The sequence below is a fragment of the Bufo gargarizans genome, chromosome 3, assembly GCF_014858855.1.
Source record: "Bufo gargarizans isolate SCDJY-AF-19 chromosome 3, ASM1485885v1, whole genome shotgun sequence".
NCBI lineage: Eukaryota > Metazoa > Chordata > Amphibia > Anura > Bufonidae > Bufo > Bufo gargarizans.
In genome coordinates, this window is record NC_058082.1 from 473558364 (window position 1) to 473586222 (window position 27859).

Sequence of the window (27859 nt, forward strand, 5' to 3'; positions counted from 1 at the left end):
ACAGGGGAAGGTGATTGTATGTGGGGATTTTAACCTGGTGATGGATCGGTCGTTGGACACTTCTAATTTAACCCGGCGCTCTGGAGGGGACTTAGCATCTCTCTTTCATGCAGAAGGACTCATTGATGTGTGGAGGGCTCAACATAGTATGGAAAGGGATTATACGTTTTTCTCTGCTCCTCATCTCTCATACTCGCGCATTGACATGTTTCTCGTAGATCAGGCCACCTTATTACACACGATTTCATCCGATATTGGGCTCATTCAGTGGTCTGATCATGCCCCCATACTATTGACCGTAGAGGATATGTATCAGTTCCCCCGCGCTCCCATATGGCGTAACGACACGTATTTATTCTCCAACCCTGATACCATTAAAGAGCTGTCTGCTGAGTTGCAGGAATTCTTCAGTTTCAATGTGGGCTCAGTTACAGATAAATATGTTTTGTGGCAGTCCCATAAAGCTTTTATTAGAGGTTCCCTGATTAGATTAAAATGCAAACTGCGGAAAATTAGAGAAAGGGAGATATCTCAATTGCTTAAATCTATTGCGGAGCTTGAGCCTGGCAAGCTACTGGCTAATCAACTCAAGGCCCAGCAAACTAAATCAAAAATCCCATTTCTTATACACCCGACCTCTAAAGCGAAACTTCTAGATCCTAGAGACATTGCTGAACAATTCCGTAGCTATTATCATAGCCTTTATAACCTTAAAGAAACAGTTACCTTGCCTGACAATTACTCTGAACTAGTGGAGAACTTTCTGAATCACTCAGATTTACCTACCCTCTCTCCGGGCCAGCTCCTTTTGTTAAATGCCCCTCTCACGTCCCTTGAACTCCAAAAACTAGTGACCACTTTACCATCTGGTAAGTCCCCAGGCCCAGACGGGTTGTCTAATGAATACTATAGACACTTTCTTCCTGTACTATCCCCTTATGTACTAGACATTTTCAATAGCGCTCTTGAGGGAACCCCATTCCCACCTGAGATGCTCACGGCCCTTATTGTTACCTTACCGAAGCCTGGTAAGTCCCCTGACACTCCCCAAAATTTCAGACCGATCTCACTGTTGAATTCAGATATCAAACTTTTCGCCAAGTTGATTGCCAGTAGATTGTCAGCTATTCTTCCTTCCCTGATTAAAGATGACCAGACAGGATTTGTTAAGGGTCGTATTTCATCAGATAATACCAGGAGATTGATTAATCTGTTTGACCACGCGGAGTGCAATAATCTCCAAATGTTGGCGGTGACGCTAGATGCTGAGAAAGCGTTCGACCGTCTACATTGGTCGTTCGCGTTCTCAGTCCTCCGTAAGATGGGTTTTCAGGGCAACATTTTGAATGCATTCTCTAGCTTATATGCCTCCCCCATGGCCAAGGTATGGGTTAACGGGGTGTTGTCGGCCCCCTTCCAAATCACCAATGGGTCCCGTCAAGGGTGTCCCCTGTCACCCTTATTGTTCATTTTGGCTCTAGAGCCATTAGCACAACACATTAGGAAAGCTCCCCTGGTTCAAGGAATAAATATTGGGGGGAGAGACCATAGAATCTCGTTATATGCAGACGATATCATCCTCACATTGTCGAGCCCTCTCCAGTCATTGAGATCCGCGTTTGACATAATAGCGCATTTTGGCGCACTTTCATATTACAAGATCAATAACTCCAAGTCACAAGCCCTTCTAATTAATATCTCTCAGACGGATGCCAGAGAGTTAAAATCCAGTTTTTCCCTAGATTGGCAGGATACGGAGCTCCCGTATTTGGGGATCAAGCTGACATATCCCTGCTCTCTTTTATACAAGCAAAACTACGAGCCTCTCCTCGACACTCTGACATCTGATTTTTCCCTTTACTCCATGAAGGATATATCATGGGTTGGGAGAGTAGCAGCGTTTCAGATGATGACGCTCCCTAAACTGATTTACATATTTAGAGCTCTCCCTATCTCGACTCCTGACCAATTTTTTCGGAAGGCGCAAGCAATATTATCCAAATATATTTGGAAATCATCTAAACCCAGAATTGCCCAAAAGCAGCTTTTCCTAAGGAAGAAAGCAGGTGGTTTAGGATTGCCCTGTATAAGGGATTATCACAAGGCAATTGGTTTATCTCTGGCAAGGGAATGGTGGGATAGAGACTGCGACAAAGCGTGGCATCAAATTGAGTCCCATTCAATTAAGGGGGGTTCGTTGAGAGATCTCCTTATTAACATACTGTGGGAGGGAAAAGTGCCTGACCTTTCCCTCCGGACAGTGAAACATGTGGGGATGCTTTGGCTGCAATTTCATAGTATGTGTTCAGACTCAACCGATACCTTGTTCTCGCATTTAGATACCCGTTCACTTGAGTGGATTTTGAAAAATATCAATCTTAGCAGATGGCGGGATCGGGGGTTCGAGAGAGTCTCTCAGCTTATTGGGCCTGAGGGTGTCCTCTCGTTTAACAATGCTCAACAGTTGTTCCAGCTTTCAGCTGGAGAGGTGTTTAACTACCTTAGGGTGAAGCACTTACTGGAGTCTGTCGCATCTAAGCCTCCCTCTGTACACATGGGGATTGTTCAGCTTTATCAATCCCGTAACTTATTAAAGAAAGGGGCAACTGGAAGGATATATGAATGTATGGGAGATAAATCTAAGTTTGTCAAATCCAAGTCGTTTCTGAACTGGGAGCGTGACTTGGGGTGTACGTTCTCCGGAGTGGATTGGACCTATGCAATAGGTTTCTTGACCTCTAACTTTAAGTGTGTTACACATTATGAAGCTGGGGTCAAGACACTTCTAAGTTGGTATTTTACGCCCAAGAGGCTACATGTCATTTACCCTGCTTCTTCCCCTCTGTGTTGGAGGGGATGTGGAGCTGTGGGCTCATTGCTCCATGTTTTGTGGGCATGCCCAGTTATTACAGGGTTCTGGAAACGGGTGTTCGAGCTGCTGAGGGAATTATCTGACCATGACATTCCCCCTTCCCCAGAGCTCGCTCTTCTATTTTTGGGTATTCAACATGTTCATCCACCCTATAGACCCATCACAGGACGGGTCTTACTCGGGGCTAAATTAGTCATAACCCGCCATTGGAAAAAAGTGGTCTCCCCGGATATTTCAGAGGTGGTAGCGGAATTGAATAACAACTGTCGGTTTGAAAAAATGGTTCCCTCTACAATACTCCCTCCTGCTAAACATAGGTATATCTGGGGTCCTTGGATTGCACACTCAAAATTCTCCCACTGAGTGACTCTTACAAGTAGTGTTCCTATAAAGGGGGATGCTTGGAGCCATTCTCGGGTATTTTTCTATTTGGGTCCCTCCTGTAGTTTAGCCTACGGATATGACAGACACGTTACTATATGTATTAGTTATGGCGCCTTGGTGTCTACTTAAAAGCACTTACTTGACGTGCCTTTGTCCATTTGATGATATATTACATTATAATTTTGTTTTACTTATTTTTGATTGTGGTTCTGTATATCAGTGTTATGCCATGTTGTCCATAATAATGGAAAATTGTGACTGACTTAACCTCGTTGGTGGTTGCATCCACCTTGACATGTCTATATACAGCCTTGATATGCTGATACTTTTGTTGGAAAAGAAAACTTCAATAAAAATGTTGAAATCAAAAAGCTTGTAGAGACATGCTATAGACACCAGAACTACTACGTTTAGCTGTTGTGGTTCTGGTGACCTAGTATCAAATAAAATGGCTGTATCGTTATTTTAAAAATTAAAAAAGCATAACTTCTGATGAAAATATATAGTATTTTGCAGATTACTTTTTTTTTTTTTACAATGTGCAGATAGTACTGTATTACTAACCCCTCCATCCACCTCTACATACAGGATAATTGTCATGACAGCGGGGAGGGATAAGTGCTGCCCTAAACTCCACCCCACCTTTGTCCCTGCCTATTTGCATGGCCCGTCCTAACCGACGGCGTACAACTTGGCGGCAGTACCTCGCTTAGATACGTGCAGAGGCCTAAGAAGATAAGAGGAATACCGTAACAGAGTCAGGCAAGCCAAAGTCAAAGCCAGGAGGTCACGCAGGTCAACAGGGAGCAATACAATAATGAGGTCAAAAAACAATCCGGAGTCAGAAGCCAAGAAGTCACGTCAAATCCAGGGAGGTCACAAGGTTGAGGTCAGAAACAGAGCCGAGGTCCAAGTACACAGAAATTCACAATAGGAAACTGCTGGTGAGGGTAGCAAGACCAATCACAGGCAACCTGTGGCCAGCAGGTTACCTGTTTAAATAGGTCCTCCTGAAGGGTCATGTGACGTGCCCAGCATCACATGACCCGTCCCCCGTTACTCAGAACAGCTGAGTGCCGACTCATCATTATCAGCGCTCAGTTCCCCACGTGCTCGTTGCCTAGGGAATGGAGGACGCTGGCTATGCCGAGGAAGCATGTGTGGCCAGTTCCTCCCCACCCTCTGGTTGCTATGGAGATGAGGACACCAGCCGCGTCCTCGCTCCTCTTCACTAGCGGGATGCCGGTGGCGCTGCAGAGGAGAAGCTCATCGCCAGCTCACAGTTACAGTAATGCAGCGCCACATACCTCTTACATCCAGTGATGTCTCTTTGATGGAAATGTTCTCTTTCCTCATCTTCTCCCTTCAGACCAGATCACCATTTTTCAGCCATTTCTCATCTCTGCAGTTTAACAAACAAAATCGTAGTTTACTACTTTTCCATCATCCTCCCATCTTCTGGACAAATCATCCTACCACCCCCAATACTGTGCCGTTGTGCTTCCCAATACTATACTGCAGAAACAGATAAACCCCCTGATAATAGTAGTATCATGCAGATAGTGCCCTTCAATAATTATTGGCACACAGTGTCCTAAAATAACTGTGCCTAGCAAATAGTGCCCCTGACACTAATAGTGTAAACTTAACGTCGCCCAAAAATAATTGTGGTAAGCTGATACTGTGCCAAGATGCCCCCACAGTAATAGTGCTCCCAAAAGTCGCATCAATAGGAATAATTCTCTGCTAGAGAACGCATGGTAGTAATAGTGCTCCTACAGTGCCCCCAACATGTCCTCACTGTGCCACAGAAATAATAATGCTCCCATAGTGCCAATACTAGTTACCATGTTCCCCATACACCCACAGTAGTAATAATTCTCCTTATAATGTGCCAGTTCCAAAAAATAACCCCTTTTAATGCCCCAAGTTGAGCTAATGTCCCCATAGTGACCCTATAATGTGCCAGTATAAAATACCCCTATATAGTCCACTCAGTAAATGCCCATTAGTGCTCCTCTTCCCCCTTCTTCCTAGTGCCCCTATAATGCACCAGTATAAAATGCCCCATATATAGTGCCCCAGTAGATGCCCTCAGTGTCCCCCATAATTTTCAAGTATAAAATACCCCTTCTTAGTGCCCCCCATAGATGAGCCCATAGTACTCCTCTCTCCCCTTCCCCATATTACCCACCGTAATTTGCCCCATTTTAAAATACCCCTATACAGAGCCCCCCCATATAAAATACCCCTTCTTTGTGGCCTCAGTAGAAGCCCCCATAGTGTTCCTCTCCCCCCTATAAAATATCCTTTCTTTGTGGCCTCAGTAGATGCCCCATAGTGCCCCCAATAATGTGCCGGTAAGAAGTGCCCCCATAGATGCCCCCATAGTGCCACCCAATTATGTGCCATTAAGAAGTGCCCCCATAGATGCCCCTACAGTGCCCCCAATAATGTGCCAGTAATATGTGCCCCATAGATTCCCCCCAAACATGTGCCAGTAACAAGTACCCCCATAGATGACCCCAATCATGTGCCAGTAACAAGCAGCCTATCAGAGGAACGGGGAAGGGAGCTGCCTCCCTCCCCTGCCCTGCCGCAGCACTTCCATCTATATCGTTGTCCTAAGGATGGCGATAAAGATGACTATGGAGATGAGCGCTTCCGGCAGACTGGCAAAGAGTGCAGGGGTAAAAAGGGGAAAGAGTGGGTGGAAGCAGCAGAGTGGCCGTCTCCTAGACAGTATGCCTGCTACTGTCCACCGCACCCAAGGACGGAGCACACTAAAACCAGCTCCAAGGAGTTCCCTGGCGTGGTAGTTCTTGGGCGTAAGTGGTTATGCCTGAAGCGAGGCATAAATGTTCTAAACCTGAGCACCACCTGCATGACCAGGCATCTAAATGCAAAGCACGAGCTGCAGTGGAGTAAACACGAGAAAACACACAAAATATCTCAGGCTCATCTTTCTCCCTCTTCTGCTTCTGTCTCGGCCTCTTTCTCCCCCTCTGGAGTGACAGTGGCACCTGCCACCCCGCAAACAGAGGATGTTGGCAGCAACGCCACCACCATAACTACCGATATGTAGACCAGTAAGCATGGGCAGGGACGTTATGTCTTCCTATCTGCACACTGGGTAAATGCAGTGCCGGCTGGGCCTGAGGCGGTTAGCATGTCCTACCGCCACCGAGGATTGCATGACATTTCTCGTTGCCTCCTGTTGTCTCCTCCTCCTACTCTGAGAAAAAAAAAAAGTTAAAAAAAAAACTGTCTTGGCTATCTCCTCCTTCTCCACCGCCTCTTCACCTACATTGCTACGTCCACCACCTCCTCAACCACCTACTCCACTTTGACCTTCGCCTCCTAGTTCAAGATTATTATTTTTTTTATTTTTTTCTATTCTATGTTATTTTAACCCCTTAACCCCTTAAGGACCGGGCCATTTTTCACCTTAAGGACCGGACAGATTTTTGCAAATCTGACATGTGTCACTTTGTGTGGTAAGAACTTTAAAACGCTTTTACTTATCCAAGCCATTCTGAGATTGTTTTCTCGTCACATATTGTACTTCATAACACTGGTAAAATGGAGTAAAAAAATCTTTTTTATTTATAAAAAAAAATATCAAATTTACAAAAAATTTGGAAAAATTTGCACATTTCCAAGTTTCAATTTCTCTACCTCTATAATACATAGTAATACCTCCAAAAATAGTTATCAATTTACATTCCCCATATGTCTACTTCATGTTTAGATCATTTTGGGAATGATATTTTATTTTTTGGGGACGTTACAAGGCTTAGAAGTTTAGAAGCAAATCTTGAAATTTTTCAGAAATTTTCAGAAACCCACAAATTTTCAGAAAGTCACTTTGTGAGGCTTATATAATAGAAACCACCTAAAAATGACCCCATTTTAGAAATTACACCCTCAAGGTATTCAAAACTGATTTTACAAATGCTGTTAACCCTTTAGGTGTTCCACAAGAATTAATGGAAAATGGAGATGAAATTTCAGAATTTCACTTTTTTGGCAGATTTTCCATTTAAGTCCATTTTTTCCAGTAACAAAGCAAGGGTTAACACCAAAACCAAACTCAATATTTATTGCCCTGATTCTGTAGTTTACAGAAACACCCCATATGTGGCCGTAAACTGCTGTATGGTAACATGGCAGGGCGCAGAAGGAAAGGACCGCTATATGGCTTTTGAAGGGCAGATTTTGCTGGAATAATTTTTAGGTGCCATGTCACATTTGAAGACACCCTGAGGTACCCCCACAGTGGAAAACCCCAAGAAGTGACCCCATTTTGGAAACTACACCCCCAAGGAATTTTTCAAGGCATGTAGCGAGCACTTTGACCCAACAAGCGATTCATAGAATTTAGAATATTTGGCTGTGAAAACTATTTTTTTTATTTTTTACAAGAAAATTTCTCTTTAGGCCCACATTATTTATTTTCACAAGGGGTAACAGAGTAAATTACAACCACAATTTGTTACCCATTCTCTCCTGAATATGGTAACACTTCATATGTGGCCGTAAACTGCTGTATAGGCACACTGCAGGGTTCAAAAGGCAAGGACCGCCATATGGCTTTTGGAGGGCAGATTTGGAAAACCCCAAGAAGTGACCCCATTTTGGAAACTACACCCCCAAGGAATTTTTCAAGGAGTGTAGCGAGCACTTTGACCCAACAAGCGATTCATAGAATTTAGAAATATTTGGCTGTGAAAACAAAAATCCTGACTATGGCAACACTTCATATGTCATCACATTGCAGAGGCACTAAGCTACCAGAACATACAAAGTTCTAGTCCTATTTTGTAAAACAACACCCGTCAAGGTATTCATCTAGGGGTGTAATGAGAATTTTTAGCTTTGTTATGGGTTTTATTAGAATGCCAATTGAAATGTGGAGAAAAGGGAAATTAGAATTTTTACCAGCATACAGTTTCAAGGGGTTTCAAAGGGGGTTTAGTTAAAAGTCAGCAGAGGTGTGGTAGATTCTAAAACAATCTTTTATGCAAAGACCCGGCTTTGAGGGGCACATCTCACAATGATGTACTGTGTCTTTCCTGATTCCATTTCTGGAGCATACCCGACACCTTTTTTGTGGCCTTCTCCGTGTCTCTGTGGGAGGGAACTACCCCAGGGAAATGCTGTCCTCGTATTATTCTGCTCTCACTTCCTGTGGCCCTGCTCCCTTCCCCTTCCTGTTCCCCAAATAAAAAGTTCTTTATTACTTTTTCTTGAAAGTGCAGGAATTTTCCTCTGTTTCCTGCACTTCTGTATATTACAAAAGCATTATAGAGGGCAATTTGCGTCAGGTGCAATGCCAATTTTTTATACCATGCCCGAGTTTTGCGGAGGGCAGTGTATGGTTGCAGTACCTGGTCTGACAGATCCACCCCTCCCATAAACTTATTATAGTCCTGGATGCACACAGGTTTGGGGACTGATTCTGTGGATCCACGAACTGGAACAGGGGTGGATCTGTCAGCATGTATGGTAGTAAGTACAAAGACGTCACGCTTGTCTTTGTACTTAACAAGCATCATGTTATCATTGCAAACTGCCCTGCTTTCCCTCACTCTTATCCTTTGGTCTATAACATTTTTAGGCAGATGTTTTTGGTTTCGTCTGATAATTCCGCATGCAACAGTGTCTCTGGAAAACAGGCATTTCAGTAGTGGGACACTTGTGTAGAAGTTGTCAAGGTACAAGTTGTACCCTTGACCTAGCAGGGGGTGAATCAAGTCCCATACTATTTTCCCTGCTCTGGGGGGCACTCTGGGGGTTCAATTTTTGAATCTTTTCCCTCGTAAACTCTAAATTTATGTGTATAGCCACTTTGGCTTTCACATAGTTTGTAGAGTTTGATGCCATATCTGGCCTGTTTGTTGGGCAGGTATTGGCGAAAATGCAGTCTGCCCTTGAAGTGCACAAGGGATTCATCAATAGACAGATGCTTTTGGGGGGTGTAGACCTGGGCAAACTTGAGATTATAATGATCTAGAATTTTGTATAAACGATCGTATCCAGGATCATTAGGGGATGGACAATCTGCATTATTGTTATAATGTAGAAATTTCAGGAGACTTTCGAATCGGGTCCTGGACATAATGGTGCGGTATATTGGCGTGTGATGTAAAAGGTCATTACTCCAATATGACCGTAGTGATGTTTTTTTAATTATCCCCATATTAAGTATTAGAGCCCAACATTTTTTAATCTCCAAAGGGGTCGTGGGAGTCCACTGAAGGGGTCTTGCATAGTATGAGTTGGGGTGGGCGGCTAAAAATTGATTGGTATAAAGATTAGTTTGCTCCACCATCATGTCTATCAATTCATCAGGAAAAAAAAGGTGGAAATAATCAGCTTCCGTGAACCCTGCAGTGTTCACATGAATGCCTACTGGCGATTGTCCTGACAGCGGCAATAGGTAAGCTTCATTTGTAGACAGACATATCCCGATGATACATTTCATTTGCCCATTACACTGGAATAGTGTTAATCTATTGGCCCTGAGTTCTATGAATACTTGTACAACAGACCACCTTGTGCCTCAATAAATTTGTTAATATCCTCCTCCCACTGTCCCTGATGCTACATAGCATATAGATGGTATTGAATTTCTATAGACAACAGTTGTCCTTAACGTGTATATATCATCTTCATCCTCTCAGGCCTCCTTGACTAATGACTCACAAAGATCCTGATCACTGTAAATACCGACTTGAATTTTTCCCTTGTTTTCTTTTCCCCCAATGTACTTTGTCTCTCTTTTTCTCGTTATTGCAACATGCTTTAGACTGCAATGTGTTAAATTGATTTGTGGAACATATGTGTTCCCTATTATCCTGTATTTACTACATATATTGTGTACACCAGGTGTTGGATATTAGATATGATTGTAATTACCAATCCCCCCCCCCTTTTTTTCTATTGTTTTGTCACACAGTTTGATAAAGGCCAAAGTGGCCGAAACATCACATCACGACGCCGCACTTTCTAATAAACGAAAAGATATTTGACGCACAGTGCTGGAGTTTTCAATTTTATTTATATATATATATATATATATATATATATATATTCAGAAAAAATAGAAAAAAATAAAAGTGCTCCAAAAGCAGAAATTCGGGCAAATTCAGTGACAAGGACTGGTCACAGGTAGAAGATAGAGGTTCGGAGGGATGGGGGGGCTTGAAACTGAGTATTTATAATCGGGGACAAGTACGGACGTCCCCAATATTTTATTTTATTTTTTTTACTAAGAAAAAAATTGAAAAAGAAAAATGCTCCAAAAGCAGCGGAGCTTTATGTAACTGGTGACAGAAATTTGTCACTTCTGGCAAATTCAGTGACAAGGACTGGTCACAGATATAAGATAGAGGTTCAGAGGTATGGGGGGGGGGGGGGTTTGAAACGGAGTATTTATAATGGGGGACAAGTACGGACATCCCTAATATTTAATCATTATTTTTTATTATTATTAATATTATAATAAAAAAAAAATATTCAATAAACTTCTAACTTACCCTAAAACAAGAGCTCTAACCCTAATAACTCCCTAACTAACCCTAATGATTTGCCGATGACAGGGACTGGGGTGCTGATGTACTGTCACTATTGGCAGACAGCACACAGGTACAGGGGACAAATAATGGTCACAGGGGACTAATGAGGGGTGATGAAGGGCACAGTGGACAAATGAGGGGCACTTTTGGTGTGTGTGTGTGTTTTTTTTTTTTCCACAAGGACTAACTTTGCTCAGCCTCCGATCACTTCTCTGACTGAAATGAGAGGATCGAAGGTGAGAGATAGCGTTCTGTACATAACTCATTGTGATTGGTCCACAGTCAGGAACGGACCAATCACAGTGAATTATGTACAGAAAGCTATTTCTCATCTCCGATCCTCTCATTGCAGCTACAGCCGGATGCCAGAAGAGGAGGAGACATGCGCACACGTGCAAGATCGGTCTTTGGGACAACAGGATGTGTGGCGGTGATCTGGGGCCAGGACCACTGCTGATCGGTCCCTGGCCATCAAGGGGGAGCTGTTCGGTCCCCGACACAGCACGGTAATTTGCGCTTCAGGTGCGCGATCTCGGCAGGGGAGCATTTAAATGAACGCCGTTCAAATGTACGGCGTTCTGCGTTCTGGCACCTTTTTCCTCGCCGTACATGCACGGCATTCTGCGCTAAGGGAAAAAGGACACAGCCATATTTCTCCTTAAGGACCAGGCCATTTTTTGCTAATCTGACCAGTGTCACTTTATGTGTGAATTATTTTAAAACGCTTTTACTTATCCAGGCCATTCTGAGATAGTTTTTTTCCGTCACATATTGTTTTTAATGACACTGGTAAAATGGAGTAAAAAGAAATTTCTTATAAAAAAATACCAAATTTACAAAAATATGGAAAAATTAGCACATTTCCAAGTTTCAATTTCTCTACTTCTATAATACATAGTAATACCTCCAAAAATATGTTTTAGTGTCTCCATAGTCCAAGAGCCATAGTTTTTTCAGTTTTTGGGCGATTGTCTAAGGTAGGGTATCATTTTTGTGGGATGAGATGACGGTTAGATTGGCACTATTTTGGGGGGCATACGACTTTTTGATCGCTTGCTATTACACTTTTTGTGATGTAAGGTGACAAAAATTGCTTTTTTGACACCTTTTTTTTAAGGTGTTCACCTCAGGGTTTAAGTCATGTGGTATTTTTATAGAGCAGGTTATTACGGACGCGGCAATACCTAATTTGTCTACTTTTTTATTTTTACTTATGTTTAACATAAAAAAGCATTTTTGAAATAAAATATAGTGTTTTAGTCTGAGAGCCATAGTTTTTTTTTATTTTTTGCAAAATGTCAATTTCATCATAGTTTTTATTTTTTATTTTTATGGCGTTCACTGTGCAGGAAAAGTAACATGACCATTTTATAGATCAGGTCGCTACGGACGCGGTGATATCAAACATGTGTATGGAATTTTTATTTTTTTAATTTTTAATCAGTGATAAATGTTTTTTTTTTTATTTCACAGCACAGATGTCAGCCGTTTCAAGCAGAGTGTCAGAAATGAGCTGACACTCTGCTTGCTAACCACTCGGCCATCCTGGAAATGAGAGGGGGCGGGTGGGATGATCGCGCAGACCGCCCGCCTCCCCAGCACCGCCCGCACGCACGTTAAAAATGAAAATTTAGGTCATTTTGAAGTTTCATTTGATCAGAAACTTCCAATGTCTGAATTGACCTGTGGTTTGCAGCGATCGCCGATATGGGGTGGGGGGTCACAGGATCCCCCCCCGGCATTGTCCTAGGGTGCCTGCTGATTGATTTCAGCAGGCACCCAGTTCTGATCACCGCCTGCCGCACGGCGGTGATCGGAATTACACATTACGTCATGTGTCCCCAAGAGGTTAAGTAATTTTCCTATCCACATTTGTTTGCAGGGCAATTGGGGTTCAGGTTCTAGTTCGGGTCCCAAACTTTGACCCGAAGTTCCGCCGAACCCGAACATCCAGAGGTCTGCTCATCGCTAGCAACAAGTAGAGGCAGGGGCTAGCAGAGGAAGCAGGAGGATCAAGGGTGCGCAGAGTTGGGTGCACCTGCCATTGGTTCACTTAACTGCTTATTTGGTTATAGATTAAACTTACTTTTTCTTCAGAATGAAGCAACCTATCTGTTTAATAGCTGTGATCCAGCCAACAGATGCTCTTTATAGCTAGCATTTTACACGCCTGGTGTCAGATGCGTCATAGTACAAACCGGATTCCAAGAAAGTTGGGACACGATACAGATTGTGAATAAAAACTGAATGCAATAATGTGGAGGTGCCAACTTCTAATATTTTATTCAGAATAGAACATAAATCACGAAACAAAAGTTTAAACTGAGAAAATGTACCATTTTAAGGGAAAAATATGTTGAATCAGAATTTCATGGTGTCAACAAATCCCCAAAAAGTTGGGACAAGGCCATTTTCACCACTGTGTGGCATCTCGCCTTCTTCTTACAACACTCAACAGACGTCTGGGGACCGAGGAGACCAGTTTCTCAAGTTTAGAAATAGGAATGCTCTCCCATTCTTGTCTAATACAGGCCTCTAACTGTTCAATCGTCTTGGGCCTTCTTTGTTGCACCTTCCTCTTTATGATGTGCCAAATGTTCTCTATAGGTGAAAGATCTGGACTGCAGACTGGTCATTTCAGTACCCGGATCCTTCTCCTACGCAGCCATGATGTTGTGATTGATGCAGAATGTGGTCTGGCATTATCTTGCTGAAAAATGAAGGGTCTTCCCTGAAAGAGATGACTGTCTGGATGGGAGCATATGTTGTTCTAGAACCTGAATATATTTTTCTGCATTGATAGTGCCTTTCCAGACATGCAAGCTGCCCATGCCACACACACTCATGCAACCCCATACCATCAGAGATGCAGGCTTCTGAACTGAGCGTTGATAACAACTTGGGTTGTCCTTGTCCTCTTTGGTCCAGATGACATGGTGTCCCAGATTTCCAAAAGAACTTCGAATTGTGACTCGTCTGACCACAGAACTGTCTTCCATTTTGCCACACTCCATTTTAAATGATCCCTGGCCCAGTGAAAACGCCTGAGCTTGTGGATCTTGCTTAGAAATGGCTTCTTCTTTGCACTGTAGAGTTTCAGCTGGCAACGGTGGATGGCACGGTGGATTGTTTTCACTGACAATGGTTTCTGGAAGTATTCCTGAGCCCATTCTGTGATTTCTTTCACAGTAGCATTCCTGTTTGTGGTGCAGTGTCGTTTAAGGGCCCAGAGATCACGGGCATCCAGTATAGTTTTACGGTCTTGACCCTTACGCACAGAGATTGTCCCAGATTCTCTGAATCTTCGGATGATGTTATGCACAGTTGATGATGATAGATGCAAAGTCTTTGCAATTTTTCGCTGGGTAACACCTTTCTGATATTGCTCCACTATCTTTCTGCGCAACATTGTGGGAATTAGTGATCCTCTACCCATCCTGGCTTCTGAGAGACACTTCCACTCTGAGAAGCTCTTTTTATACCCAATCATGTTGCCAATTGACCTAATTAGTGTTAATTGGTCTTCCAGCTCTTCGTTATGTTCAAATTTACTTTTTCCAGCCTCTTATTGCTACTTGTCCCAACTTTTTGGGGACTTGTTGACACCGTGAAAATTTGAATCAACGTATTTTTCCTTTAAAATGATACATTTACTCGGATTAAACGTTTGATCTGTCATCTACGTTCTATTACAAATAAAATATTGACATTTGCCATCTCCACATCATTGCATTCAGTTTTTATTCACAATTTGTTTAGTGTCCCAACTTTTTTGGAATCCGGTTTGTAATTATGAGGCACACACTTCATAAAGGGGTTATTCAACTATTTGTAACTGATGACCTAACACCTGGATAGGTCATCAGCATCTAGTCGATGGGGGTCTGACACCTGAATCCCCCTCTGATCACCAGTTTTAGAAGGCCCGGAGCAGCCTTCTTGCTGCTATCCCTTGACCATGTGACGTTACGACCATCAGTCACGTGTCCTAAGCACAGCTCAGCCCTATTCACTTCTCCAACAGTTGATTGGCAGGGGCTCTCTACCGATCAGATGCTGATGACTGTGCCATCCAGATAGCTGGTGTTGATTTCAGGTTTAATCTACACCAGTTTCCTGGTGAAGATTATAATAAATGTTCAAGGCCGGTTATGCTCGGTCCTGCATCCTCTACTCCGTCCCTATTTGGAAAAGGTTATAGAGGTGCAAAAAGTCCCCTAAAAAGTAGCAAAAAGTGTCCCAAGCAGGGCATGCACCAAACTTTGCAACTTTTTGATGCAAGAAAACGTAAAAATATTCACCAAAGATTTTCCTAGTGTTCACCACTATTCTTGAATGCATAGTAAATCTGAATAGGACAGAAAAATGACTGACTCTTTTTCTGACAGAAATTAAAAAACTATTGTGAAAGAAAAACTGGCAGTGGATCTGAATACTTGACATCCTTAGTGGAGTTTTTAACATCCATTTGTACCAGAAAAAACACCATAGCTGCATAGCTACATAAGCTACATTGACTAAATGTTGGCATAGTCAGTCTCAGTGCCGCGTTAGACTACTTTTACACTGCAAAAACAGATTCATTACAATAATACAACCGCATGCATCCGTCATGAACGGATCCGTTTGTATTATCTTTAACATTGATAAGACAGATCCGTCATGAACTCTATTGAAAGTCGATGGGATACGGATCAGTTTTCTATTGTGCCAGGTTGTATCAGAGAAAACGCATCTATCCCCATTGACTTACATTGTGTGCCAGGACGGATCAGTTTGGCTGAGTTTCGTCAAGCAGATGGAGACTAATCGGAGGCAAACTGATGCATTCTGAGCTGGTCCTTTTCCATTCAGAATGCATTAGGGAAAAAACTGATCCGTTTTGGCCCGCTTGTGAGAGCCCATGATGGATCTCACAAACTGAAAGCCAAAACGCGAGTGTGAAAGTAGCCTTAGCTGTTAAAGTATAACTGTCATCTTTTTTTTTTTTGTTGGAGTATTGGATTGTGGTGAATAATATCACCTTGGTGGCCCTATTTCAACTTTTCACTGTGTATTCAATAACCCCTTAATTCCACAGTTTTGTTCCCTGTACTGCCTACTTTTACCTCTGCTTAAAATCAGGTTGCTAGGCAGGTCCGTCCTCTGTGTTGAAGGACGGAGGACGCAGAAGCACGCAGCCTGCAAGCTCAGATTACAGACAGTCAGGGACTGTAGGTAAATGATTAAAGCCAGGTCCTCCCCAGCAGCTGATAACAGTGCCTGGGCTGTGTGCACTTCTCCCTGTCCCTGCGCTTGGCAGACGGTCCCTCAGTCAGCAGACTTGGACAATGCAGAGTTGAAGCAGTGCAGAGCAGGGAAGGGAGATCTGCCATCTGCTCAGTGTATAAATGAAAGCAACATGTGGTAAGAGGACACCTTCGTGCGGCAGGAGATTAACCCTTTAGGGGGGAAGGCTCTGGTTACTGACACTTTTGGGGGGCTATTGTTACTGGCTAGTGATGGCAGGGAGGATTAGCCTCAGGGTGAGGGCAGTGTCGGCCATCTTAACTGAATAGTGAAATTGTAGTTTTATGCAGACTGGTTGCTAAGGGCTGAATCTTATTAAATATGGGGTAAGTCAGTCTAATAGTAACTGATTCTGGAATATCATGTTATTAGTAACCACATATATGAAAATTGAAATTAGGGTCTAAGTGTGACAGTTATCCTTTAAAGCAGTTGTCCAGGCTTTTATAATTGATGACCTATCCCCAGAATAACTCATCAATATCAGATCGGCAGGGGTCCAACACCTGGCTGATAAATCCCACTTACTGAAATGAAACAACCCTTTTAATGAAAGGTGTTCTCTGGGAATTCATGAAATAAAATTATTAAGAATACTTTTACCCCTTAGGGACACAGCCTTATTTCACCTTAAGGACCAGGCCATTTTTTGAAAATCTGACCAGTGTCACTTTAAGTGCTGATAACTTTAAAACGCTTTGACTTATCCAGGCCAATCTGAGATTGTTTTTTCGTCACATATTGTACTTTATGACACTGGTAAAACGAAGTAAAAAAAAAAATCATTTTTATTTATAAAAAAAAATCATTTTACCAAAAATTTGAAAAAAATTGCTAATTTCTAAGTTTAAAGGGATTCTGTCACCTCCCCTAACCCAAAATCGGATTTTAAAGCAGTTATGCAGCACAGCTTACCTTGAATAGGCTGTGCTCTTCTATCTTGTAATCCGTCCAGTAGTTTATGAGAAAATCGACTTTTATGGTTATGCAAATTAGCCCTGAAGGTGCCCAGAGGGGCGTTTTGTTCCCCTTAGTGAGCCCAGTAACGCTCCTCTTACAGTGCCCAGCCCGCCTTCATTCTGACTGCCTAACCTCCCACAGCCTCTCATCCCTCTCCTCCCCCTCCCTCACGGCCGAACGAACTCTCGCACAGGCGCAGTACCCACTGAGGGCTGCGCCAGTGCGATCTGCAGGAGAATGAGGGCAGGAGCTTCATCCTCGTCACTGGGCATGCACCGAGCCCAGTGACGTCCGATGCTCGCTCTTCCCTCAGTCAGCAGGGAAGAGCGAGCATCGGACGTCACTGGGCTCGGCGCATGCCCAGTGACGAGGATGAAGCTCCTGCCCTCAGTCTCCTGCAAATCGCACTGGCGCAGCCCTCAGTGAGGGAGGGGGAGGAGAGGGATGAGAGGCTGTGGGAGGTTAGGCAGTCGGAAGGCGGGCTGGGCACTGTAAGAGGGGCGTTACTGGGCTTACTAAGGGGAACAAAACGCCCCTCTGGGCACCTTCAGGGCTAATTTGCATAATCATAAAAGTCGATTTTCTCATAAACTACTGGACGGATTACAAGATAGAAGAGCACAGCCTATTCAAGGTAAGCTGTGCTGCATGGCTGCTTTAAAATCCGATTTTGGGTTAGGGGAGGTGACAGAATCCCTTTAAATTTCTCTACTTCTATAATTCATAGTAATACCTCCAAACATAGTTATTACTTTACATTCCCCATATGTCTACTTCATGTTTGCATATTTTTGGGAATGATATTTTATATTTTGGGGATGTTATAAGGCTTAGAAGTTTGGAAGCAAATCTTAAAATTTTTCAGAAATTTTCAAAAAACCAATTTTTAGGGACCAGTTCAGGTCTGAAGTCACTTTGTGAGGCTTATATAATAGAAACCACCCAAAAATGACCCCATTCTAGAAACTACACCCCGTCAAGGTATTCAAAACTGATTTTACAAACTTTGTTAACCCTTTAGGTGTTCCACAAGAATTAATGGAAAATAGAGATATAATTTAAAAATCTCACTTTTTTGGCAGATTTCCATTTTAATAATTTTTTTTCAGTTACAAAGCAAGGGTTAACATCCAAATCAGACTCAATATTTATGGCCCTGATTCTGTAGTTTACAAAAACACCCCATATGTGGTGGTAAACTACTGTACGGGCACACGGCAGGGCGCAGAAGGAAAGCAATGCCATACGGTTTCTGGAAGGCAGGCTTTGCTGGACTGTTTTTTTTTTTACACCATGTCCCATTTGAAGCCCCCCTGATGCACCCCTAGAGTAGAAACTCCATAAAAGTGACCCCATATAAGAAACTACACCCCTCAAGGTATTCAAAACTGATTTTACAAACGCCATTAACCCTTTAGGTGTTCCACAAGAATTAAAAGAAAATAGAGATACAATTTCAAAATTTCACTTTTTTGGCAGATTTTCCATTTTAATTTTTTCTTACTTTTACAAACCAAGGGTTAACAGCCAAACAAAACACAATATTTATGGCCCTGATTCTGTAGTTTACATAAACACCTCATATGTGGTCGTAAACTGCTGTATGGGCACACGGCAGGGCGCAGAAGGAAAGGAATGCCATACGGTTTTTGGAAGGCAGATTTTGCTGGACTGTTTTTTTTTTTACACCATATCCCATTTGAAGCCCTCCTGATGCACCCCTAGAGTAGAAACCCCCAAAAAGTGACACCATTTTAGAAACTACGGGATAGGGTGGAGGTTTTTTTGGTACTAGTTTAGGGTACAATGATTTTTGGTTGCTCTATATTGCACTTTTTGTGAGGCAAGATAACAAGAAATAGCTGTTTTGGCACCGTTTTTATTTTCTGTTATTTACAACATTCATCTGACAGGTTAGATCATGTGGTATTTTTATAGACCAGGTTGTCACGGACACGGCGATACCTAATATGTATACTTTTTTTATTTATGTAAGTTTTACACAATGATTTCTTTTTTGAAGCAAATAAAATCATGTTTTAATGTTTCCATAGTCTGAGAGCCATAATTTTTTCAGTTTTTGGGCGATTACCTTGGGTAGGGTATGATTTTTGCGGGATGAGATGACGGTTTTATTGGCACTATTTTGGGGTGCATGTGACTTTTTGATCGCTTGCTATTACATTTTTTGTGATGTAAGGTGACAAAAAATAGTTTATTTAGCACAGTTTTTATTTTAATTTTTTTTACGGTGTTCATCTGAGGGGTTAGGTCATGTGATATATTTATAGAGCCGGTCGATATGGACGCAGCGATACCTAATATGTATACTTTTTTTTTTATGTAAGTTTTACACAATAATGTCATTTTTGAAACAAAGCAAAATATGTTTTAGTGTCTGCATATTCTGAGCCATATTTTTTTTTTTTTGGGGCTATTGTCTTAGTTAGGGGCTCATTTTTTGCGGGATGAGGTGATGGTTAGATTGGAACTATTTTGGTGGACAAACTCCTTTTTGATCACTTGCTGTTGTACTTTTTGTGATGTAAGGTGACAAAAAAATTGTTTCTTTAGCACAATTTTTATTTTTTACGGTGTTCATCTGAGGGGTTAGGTCATGTGATATGTTTATAGAGCCGGTCGATACGAACACGGCGATACCCAATATGTATACTTCCTTCCCCCCTATTTTTTACCAATTTTTTTACTTTATTTGGAGAAAATGACGTTTTTGTTTATTTTTACTTGAAACGTTAAATTTTTTTGGGGGGGACTTTATTTTTTCCACTTTTTTTTTTAATTTATTTTTTGTCCCACTTTGGGACTTGAACTTTTGTGGGTCTAATCCTTTGCAATGCATTCCAATTCTTCTGTATTGGAATGCATTGGCTGTATGAGTAATACTGTGTATTACTCATACAGATTCCGGGTCCTGTGAGATCCAGGGGGCTGGATCTCACAGGCTCGTCACCGGAAGGCAGCGCAATGCCTTCTTTAGACATCGCGCTGCCTTCCATGCCATCGGGTCCCCCCCAGAGCCGCATGGGGACCCGATGGCACCGCCACACGCCACCACGGCAATAGATAAAAGCCGCAAACCGCAGGTCTGAATTGACCTGCGGTTTGCGGCGATTGTCGATATGGGGGGGGGGGTCACGGGACCCCCCCGGGCACTTAGCCGAAGTGCCTGCTCAATGATTTGAGCAGGCACCGGCTTCCGATCACCGCCCGCTGCGTGGCGGTGATCAGAAATACACAGGGCGTACATGTATGCCCTGTGTCCTTAAAGGGAACCTGTCATGTGGATATTTGATTATAATCTAACTAATTATATACAATCATTAACTACTAAAAAGTACCTTAGATGTATTCACTTACTGGTGTGACAGATGGTTACCTCATAATATACACACAAAGATGCCGCATGCTAATGAGCTGATTCGAGTCCGGCGTGATGTCATTGAGTCCAGCGTATATTTAATTCAGAGCTATAGCCACTCCCCTGCCCACCTGCTGCTGATTCATATGGAAACAAACTGTCATTCAGCAGCTGGTGGGCGGGGATGGTCAGGAGCTCATGAATATTCATGACTCATCATTATCAGCTGGAGCTTTTCAATACAAGATGTTGGCAGATTGACTGGGTCAAATAAAGAAAGTGACCCAGCATTTTGCTAAGCGAATCAGTCACTTATTTATGTTGCCCTTAGTTAGGACACCATAAAACTGGTGACAGGTTCCCTCTAAGTACCAGGACATAAGGGCATACCTGTATGCCCTAGGTCCTGAAGAGGTTCATATTTCTTCATTATAAATATATTCCAAAATACCTTACATTAGTTATAATGGCTCATTTTGTCTAAGGAACAATCATCAGGAGCCATAAAATGGCTGCCTTCCTATTAGTACACACTGAACCTGTACTAATCACAGAGGAGGACAAGTTACTTCAGACCACTGATGTAAAGAGCTGCCTCATCCTCCTCCTGAATACAGCTGATAAGATCTTCAGCTGAGCCTCTGTGGGAATGGAGTTCTTGAAGAGACAGCTGAAGTAAATAAAGAACAGACCGGACAGATTCTGGTAATGTGGGGCTGTGGTAATGTAGTTGACTGTATAAAAGTGCTGCTGCTCATTCGCTACATCCCAACTCTAATATCTGTACTTCAGATATCTCCTCATGAACTCCTTTCCTACAGAGATTGAGCTAAAGATCTTAGCTGTATTGAGAATGATTAGCAGAGCAGAGAGGAGGATGAGGCAGCTAATTAGCTCAGTGCTCTGAAGCAACTTGTCCTGCTGTGTGATTTGGACAGGTTCTGTGTGTACTAATAGGACGGTGGCAATTTTATTTCACCTGATAATTGCTCCCTAGACAAAGCTAGTCATTATAACTAATGAAAGGTATTTGGGAATATATTTATAACAAAGTAATATTTAAGTATTTTCAGTAATTTTATTTTATTAATTCCCTAGAACCCCTTTAAATGAGTAAACGATTGCATGCAAATGCATTTGTACATGATAATCTTTGCATGAAAATACTTGTCTGTCATTTGCTTCAAATTGCTAAATGTGATCATGTTGTTAATCTCCTAAATGATTATCTACTCTTCTAACTCTGCCATTAGTGTTCTACTCCCCTTTTCTCCTGCTTTCCTGTTGTGTATCTAGATTTAGCTCTACATTTTATTATGGAGTATTCTCAATGATCAGTGTAACTGGCAATATGGCAGTGATTGGAATTGTGGGAGGGCACACATTAATTGGAATAGGCTGCACTATCCAATACAGCCCATGAAGAAGAGTAGCGCTGTTTCTGGAAAGATCTCCTGGAGTATGGACATAATAGACATGGAAGACAATTCCTTACGTCAGTTCATCAGTGGACCCAGGCTTTCTATTACAGCTTGTGTCTGCTTTTTCCATAGGCAAAAATACAAGCTGCTTTCAGGATCAGGAGGGTTGAAGGACAACAGATGATATCTGAATTCTCTGCTGCTGCCCTGCTCTATTATCACCCCTGCCTGTAAATGGGAGGATTTGAATAGAATATTAGAGTTCGCCCGGCGGTCGTTTTGCTGCGAACTTTGCTCGTTTGAACGGGCAAACATATAGCGATGTCCACCGGCGCCATATTCTTTTACATTGTGAAAAACTTTGACACATCCATCAGGTGGTACAGGACAGCCAATTAATACGTTTCAGCACATGGACATACCCACTACCTTTTAAATAAACCCGATCTGGCCGCCATTTTATATTCAGTCTTTTGCCATTGTAGGGAGAAGTTGCTGTGTGGAGCGGGGACAAACTGTTCGGGACACCAAATGCTAGCTAATAGGGCCACAAAAGTCCTTTAAAGGACTGGTATAGGTGTGCTATCGATAGGTGGGACTTACTTAGAAAGTATATTATAGTGAATTTGTATTGTGCAGCAGTTGTGTGCGGTTCTGCTGCGATACTGAAGCTACACAGAGTGCCAAATACTATTGGAACAAATCATTTCTACTGGTGTGATATACCAGTTGCCCCCCCAAAATACTGATTTAAGCAGGGGTGTTATATACAAATAATATAGTTTCTATATAGGGCATTTGGGTAGTGCAGCAGTTGTTTGCGGTTCTGCTGCGTTACCGCAGCTACACAGAGTGACAAACGCTATTGGAACTAATAATTTCTACTAGTGTGATATACCAGTTGCCCCCCCCCCAAAATAAGTGATTGAAGCAGGGGTGTTATATACAATAATATGCATATATAGTGCATTTGGGTAGAGCGGCATTTGTTTGCGGTTTTGCTGCGTTACCGCAGCTACACAGAGCTATTGGAGCAAATCATTTCTACTGGTGTGATATACCAGTTGCCCCCCAAAAAAATGATTGAAGCAGGGGTGTTACATACCAATAATATACTTTTTATATAGTGCATTTAGGTAGTGTAGCATTTGTTTGCAGTTTTACTGCATTACCGCAGCTACACAGAGTGACAAACGCTATTGGAACAAATAATTTCTACTGGTGTGATATATCAGTTGCCCCCCAAAAAAGTGATTGAATCAGGGTTGTTATATACAAATAATATACTTTCTATATAGTGTATTTGGGTAGTGCAGCATTTGTTTGCGGTTTTGCTGCATTATCGCAGCTACACAGAGTGACAAATGCTATTGGAACAAATTTTCAACTTGTGTGATATACCAGTTGCCCCCCAAAAAAACTTATTGAGGCAGGGGTGTGATATACCAATAATATACTTTCTATATAGTGCATTTGGGTAGGGCAGTATTTGTTTGCGGTTTTGCTACATTGCCGCAGCTACACAAAGTGACAAATGCTATTGGAACAAATAATTTAAACTGGTGTGATATACAAGTTGCCCCCCGCAAAAACTGAACAGGGGTGTTATATACCAATAATATATTTTCTATATAGTGCATTTGGGTAGTGCAGCATTTGTTTGCGGTTTTGCTGCGTTACTGCAGCTGCACAGAGTGACAAACGCTATTGGAACAAATAATTTCTACAGGTGTTATATACCAGTTGCCCCCCCTAAAAACGGATTGAAGCATATGTAGATTAAGGCTGACATGTCAGCCTGCATTTGTGGGAGGGGAGCAGGCTCGCATAAAACAGAGGCACGCCCTCACCACACTTGCATGCGTTTCCGGTGCCTCTTTCCCACCAGTGCCTCTTTCTGCTGCCACGCACCTCGCCAGGTAAGTGAGTCCCGTCAGGTCCCCCCGATGCTTCGTCTGCTTCCTCCTGCCGACAGGGTAAGTTACGCCTATCTCAGCCCCCTGTGTTCCCCCACCACTGCCCGGTTCACCCTCCACACACCTACCACTCCCGGAGAGGCTGCAGCGCTGTTCCCACTTCCGGCGCTCGACAGAGGGAGGTCACGTGGGACGTCAGGCTGGTCCACGGCGTCTCAGTTGCCTCGGCAATGAGGTTGGCGTCCCGGCCTGCGTCACGTGGTAGGCTCCCTCTCACAGCTTCGGGCGCATTGTCTCTTCAGCTCCCGTCGCGTCCCTGGTCGTCCCCTTGCCTGGCTCACTCGGGGGGGGGGGGCAGTCCGGAGCCAGTGACGCGTGGGGGCTGCCGCTGCAATCACGCGGCTGCAAGTGCGCTGGCCGGCAGGCCGGCTGCTGTGAAAAAAAAAAAGTGTTAAAGTAAACAAACAAATTAAAATAATGCGGCAATCAATTAAAGCACAACACCATGCCATCCATTACCAACTATCTTGGATTATCAGGCTCCTGATTTTTCCACACGTTACTTGCATGGTGCATACTATCATTTCCAATTTAAACTGCACCAACACAATTTCCGTCCCTTGTCCTTCAGCCGCTCCCCGCTGGGTGTCTGAAGCACGATAATTCCTCAAACATCACACGTCCCGCTGGCACTGGCCACCCATCAGGCCTTCCAATTGATAGTTACAGGTCACCATTAGCGTAACGGCCAGGTCAATAAGCTTGCAGAGTCCCTAGGTCACGGGTGGGATACAATGGCGCGGTCTGGACTTTACGTGCTCCCTCTCACGGTACTGATTGTCTTGCAGACCCCGGGTGCTGTGCCACTCTAGCTACATATCGTCAGCCAAGGTTCTCTCAATCGTCCCGTCTGAGCCGACCATCGCCTTTTCCACTCTGCTACATCCACGGACGTTTCGGTAACTGCTTCATTTTCTTACCACACACTCGTTCGATCTCTCAGTCCAACGCTGCAATGTCTCGGCCAGTCACGGTTGGCCCCCATAGGTGTGGGAACTTCCATTCCATTTGTCGCCCGCTTAAGGCTCCCTTCATAGTCACCAGGTTGTCACCAGTCATGTCACAGGTTTACTTCTTTGTTCATGTCACAATGTTCATTACCTGTTTGCATCACGCTCACGTCTGTCAATGACATGTTGCCTGTTACGTTTCGGCTTGCGTATCGATTGCCATCCGTGGCCTGTTGGGCTTCTGGCTTACGTCATAGCATAGCATGTCTGTTGCCGGTTACGTTTCTGGCTTACGCTTCATTTGCTATTCCATGGCCTGTTCAGTTTCAGGCGTACGTATTATTACTTGCCATCTGTTGCCTGTTACGCCTCAGGCTTACGTTACAACATACCATGTCTGTTGCCTGTCACGTTCAGGTTTACGTGTTATTGCCATCTGTTGCCTGTTATGCTCCAGGCTTACGTTTATACCTTACCATGTCTGTTGCCTGTTACGTTTTAGGCTTACGTTTTTAATTTGTTATCTGTTGCCTGTTACGCCTCAGGCTCACGTTTCTAATATACTATGTCTGTTGCCTGTTACGTTTCAGGCTTACGTTTTAATTTATCATCTGTTGCCTGTTACGCTTCAGGCTTACGTTTTTAATATACTATGTCTGTTGCCCGTTACGCTTCGGGCTTACGTTTATATCACACCATGTCTGTCGCCTGTTAAGTGTCAGATGTACGTTTTCATTTTTCTGTTGCCTCTTATGCTTCGGGCTTGCGTTTACAACTATTTATGGCTATGACCTATTACGCTCAGGCTTACGTGGGTCATTTATCTCTTCTGGTGCCTGTAACGCTTAAGGTCTCACGTTTTATTATTTCATTTCTGTTGCCTGTCACATCTCAGGTTCACGCTGTTAATTACTATTTCTGTCGCCTGTCATGTTTTCAGACTCAAATCCATATTCTTTTCTCCGTTTTTTTCAATTCCCTGTCTGGGGCCACGTCCTGGTAGCTTTCTTACGTCATTTCACGCTTTAGTCTGGCCAGGTCCTCCACAGTACTGCCCGCACTAGACACTCGCTCACTCTAGGTCTCCTTTAACCACCATTCACGGCTCGGGTGTCGCTTTCAAAGTACAGGGCCTCCAGCTCAACTATTAATTTTCTGTTTGTCACCTCGCAGCTGCAGTATGTCGCATACTTCTAATATCGAGGAAGCCCTATCGGTTCCGGAAACACCCGCATCTGAGCGGCCCAGCTCCTAATCAATAAGGAGTTGGACAATTCCCAAGTTAAATGCGGAACTTAACCGGAGAGGCAGAGTTCCGCATTTAACGCCCGAAAAGCAGAGCTATATAGACTGCTGATGGCTGAACCAGCAGCCCCGGACATGGAGCAAGTCTCCATGTCCAGTCTTCAAGTGTCTCTGACACAGCTGCATGCCATGATGAACACCATCGCCTCCTCAGTTTCGGACGTGTAGTCCAGACTCCTGGCCGTCGAGTCCTACCAGGAGCTGGCATCTGACCGATCCGCTCCACCTTTGCCTGTAGCCTCCACTTCAGGGCCCTTTCCCCCAGGTAGGGTCCCATGCACACCTGAGATAGCTCCCTCGCATTTCATCCACAGCAACATCAAAAAGGGCATTTTAGAGGGAAAAGATGTCAATCTAGTGTCCATCCTGATAGCCACCCACGACACGGTAGATAGCAAAACCATAGCTTGCGGCGACGTGTCCATTGTTCTTAAGGCCAGGGATCCCGCCTAAACAAGAAGCTAACCATCACGGAGTTCGTCCTCGCGTTTAGTTTATTCAGGGATGTCATCTGCTCTGTCCATCCTGAGAGGCGGGAGGAGTTGTACACGTACCTTTACAGAGTCACGGACTTGGGCCACAAGTACGGTGGGCAGGCTTTCTACGATTACCATCGCTCTTTTTCAGCCAAAGCCGCCGCCGCACTGGTCCAATTCCAGCACATTACAAACAGGGCTGCCATGGGCATGGAGCTTTTCTGCCGGCATTTTGCGGAGCTCAAGGCCCGGCATGTGCCTCTTGCCAATCTATCGCCCACTCCGCAGATTGGTGCCCCAATGCAGGTCCCTCCACGTCCCAGGGTAGATCTCTTCCCAGTAGTTCCGGGTCCCTACGACGGTCTGGCCCAACCACGGACAAGCTAGGGCGGCCCATAGTTTTCCTGGGCAACAGCCAGGTGTGTAACAACTTCAACCAAAACGCCTGTTGCTACAACAAATGTAGGGCCCTCCACGTATGTGCAGTTTGTTTCAGGGCTCACCCCCAAATGGCGTGTCCTCAAAGGTCCAGGCCATCCTGACTAACTGGGGTCAACTTGATTTTTCTAGCATTCCTGCTGCAGAACCATCACAACCCGCAGTTCGTGCAGTTCCTGGTCTCTGGGTTCACTACAGGTTTTCATACAGGTCTGGTAGCTCTCCCACAAGCCACTTGGGAGGGTCCCAACCTTCAGTCGGCAACCAGGGATACCGAGCCGGTGGGGACTCTGATCAAGTCAGAATTGGAAAAGGGGTTCCTCATCGATCCTTTTCCCTTTGTTCCATTTGACCTCTGGAGAATAAACCCCATAGGTATCGTGTCAAAACAGTTCACCAATAAAAAACTTCTAATTTATGACTTGTCTGCACCTCATGGCTCCAGCATACCCAGCTTAAACTCTTTAGTTCCCTCCGAGGAGTTTTCCATGAGCTACACCACCATAGACGAGGCCATCCAACTCATCCTTCAGGTAGACCGGGTTGCATGGTTGGCCTAGGTGGACATCGCTGATGCCTTCAAATTGCTGCCCATCCATCCGCTGCTTTGGAGGTTCTATGGCATCAAGTGGCAGGACCAGTATTTCTTTGCAAATCGCCTGACGTTCGGGTCCAAGAGCAGCCCCTGGCTGTTCGACCAGATTGCGCAGGCGTTGCACTGGATCCTGGTCAACCACTGCGACTGTCCACTGGTCATCCATTACTTGGATGACTTTCTTTTAATAGAAAGTCCAGATTGCAAGCCGAGCAAGCTCCAGTGGTGCCCTCA

The 27859-nt window shown here is 43.7% G+C and overlaps 1 protein-coding gene across 1 annotated transcript in view; it reads left to right on the plus strand.

The window, feature by feature from the left end:
• The window catches only part of GRPR (gastrin releasing peptide receptor), a 295798-nt gene that overhangs the window by 110291 nt on the left and 157648 nt on the right, over window positions 1-27859 (plus strand). The window lies entirely within an intron of this gene.